Here is a 2666-nt window from a genome sequence, read left to right on the forward strand (position 1 = left end):
CTTTGATGACATTACTGATGATCAAGAAAATATGTGTCTAGCCAAAAACAAAATCAGAGTCAAATGCTTTAAAATGAAACCATTCAGCCATCAAGCAGTTTCAGATTTTAGAGGCTGATGGTGAGAAAAGGCACTAACCAAAGAGTCACAAAACTGCGTTAAGTTCAAACATAAAAGATATTCATCATTTACAGCCCCCTTCACAGCATTACGCAACAAATGAAAAATCACTCAAACTGATTTCTTCCATTTCTTTACATACATATAATACGCACTTCAAATTTAAGAACTAGAAAAGATTCCAAGAGCCAATTCTGATGAGGCCAATTAACAAAAGCATAGGTTGCTACACCTTCAAAGTCATTCAGAAAATAGCCTAATTTAAACTTGACTGACATCCAAGCAAGCTTTCTCATCTGGGCCACTTTCAATCTGGGCCCAGAATACACCTCCACCTTCAACCTTCAGCAAGTGGTCACTCCAACAAGAGAAAACCTAAGCCAGGCCTTGTACTGGAATGGTATTCGAGGTAACAAATTGGTTCACTTACACGCAAAAGACACTAGCAAGCCAGAGTCCACTTTTTTTTTTTTTGGGGGGGGGGAATAAACAAACATACACCTCCACTTGAAATTTAAATCTGAACTCTTATAAGTTTAACACTTAGCAAGTCTTCAAGAAGGTTACTTGAGAATAGTGCAAAGACCCAAACTCAGAAACTTAAAAATCAAAGGAAAATCTCCCCAAAACGCTTTCAGCTGAGAACTCATAAGCAACCAAAAGCCAATTAGCTTTAAGCTTCCTTTTACGTTGCCTGTATATATACACTGATGTATATATTTAAGTTGTACCAAAAACTGCTTACAAATGGCAACTCCTGTGAAGTAGATGATGATGAAGTTCCAGGTAATTCTAGCATGTTTCCTAATGTACTGGTGCTGGAGTCTGGATCATCCTGAAAAGATAAATTTATTGAGTTTAATTGCTCTTCTATGGTAACGTTTGTATCTCCTAGTGAAAGGGGGGCTGGGAGAAAGGCTGCTTTTTCATTGCTGCTGTCCACTTCATTTCTTTGCTTATTTTTCTGTGGTTCAGTTTGAGGAGCTAATGGCAAGAATGGCGATTTGACTGCACCGTGTCTACTCTCTGATGTGCTGTCTTGTTCATTTCCCATGGTCACTTCTACACCATTCTCTGGTTTAGGCTCATAATTGCAGGTGGCATTGGTCTGAGTCTCCTCAATGATCTCCTCTATACTCTCATCCTCTGTGACTGGCTGTTCTGGGTCCATTTCAGAATCTACTTCTGCATCGTCCACACCAGTAAATTTCTCAAAGTGCAGAAAGCCATTTTTGATAGTCTTTGTTACTTTTACCTGGAGTTCAGGGGAGTTATTACAAGAGGGCTCCTGTTTCATAGGAAGTGCTGTTGGACCACCAGGACTCAAGGAAGTGCAAACCACTGGCGACTGAGCTCTTGAATCACTTTTCTCAGGGTCTTGAAAGGATTCTGATCCATCAGCAGACCCATTTAAATACTCTACATTGATCATGGAGGCCAAATCCTGTAGTCTCCGCAGTGGAATGTAACAAGATGGAGAATCTTGTCCATAAGCATTTTGGGATGTTCCACTGGCAGTAGGTAACTGCATAGTACACCCATTAAGTGGCTCAGAAAAATCGGATTGACCATTACCAAAAGGGCTATCCTTGTCTTCTGGGGCATCTATATTCACTGGATTGGAAAAGGGCAGCAGACAATTTCTTCTGGATATTTCACAGGTCTGATCCATCCTGGGCAAGCATCAACCTGGAATCCAAAAACACAGCAATTAATCTGAGTTAACAGGCCATTTGGCTCTTCTCTTCAAAATGGCAGCCACTTCTCAAGGCCTAGTGGCCTCCATGCCTTTCTGCTACACTTCCATGGGCAGAAAAAGTTCCCCAGGGCTGACGGCGGAAAAATGGCCCCGGTGAGCCTCCGCAAACTCCATCTTCCCGGAGCTGGGCAGATCCTGCCACATGGAAACAGCCCGTCCCTTTTTCCTGCACTGCAGACTGGTGGGCAGTTTGGCAGAAGTAAAATGAAAATCCCTCTGGCTGTCGAAATTCCCAAATCTCCAACAGGAAGAGTCAGCGTCCCCTCCTCTCGCCCCCTGCGTTCGGCAGCAGCCAGATCTCCGGAAGGGAGGAGGCAATGGGATCCAAGGGGGGCTCCCGGACGCTGCACAAAAAGGCACCCCCCCACCCCCAGCCTTCCTGGCTCGCTCGGGCGCAGCGGTCACAATAGCGCTGCACCCTGCGCCCGGCCGGCGCCAGAGCCTTTGCAGCGGCCGGGTTCAGGCCGCAGGCAGGTCGGCCGACGTCGGCTGCAACCCCGAAGCTCGCCTTCCAGACTGCTGCCCTGCTAGGTCTGCAGCTGCAGGGCCCACGGGCCGGGACGCAGCAGTGGGAGAAACGGAGGCAGCCGGCGAGGCCGAGACAGAGCGGCAGTAGCGGCAGCGGCGGCAGCAGCAGCTGCTCCAGGCGGGTGCAGCCGGCCGCCAACCCAAAGGCGGGGCGAGGAGGCTCCCCACGGGGGAATGCAGAGGCTGTGAAGGGCCCTTTGTCCCCGGCCGCCAGCCCTGGGACACCACCGTGAAGGCTCACTGCCCGCAGGCCGTTCCC

The sequence above is a fragment of the Echinops telfairi genome, unplaced genomic scaffold (genome assembly GCF_000313985.2).
Source record: "Echinops telfairi isolate 266 unplaced genomic scaffold, ASM31398v2 ScPeMD7_7469;HRSCAF=8507_0, whole genome shotgun sequence".
Lineage (NCBI taxonomy): Eukaryota > Metazoa > Chordata > Mammalia > Afrosoricida > Tenrecidae > Echinops > Echinops telfairi.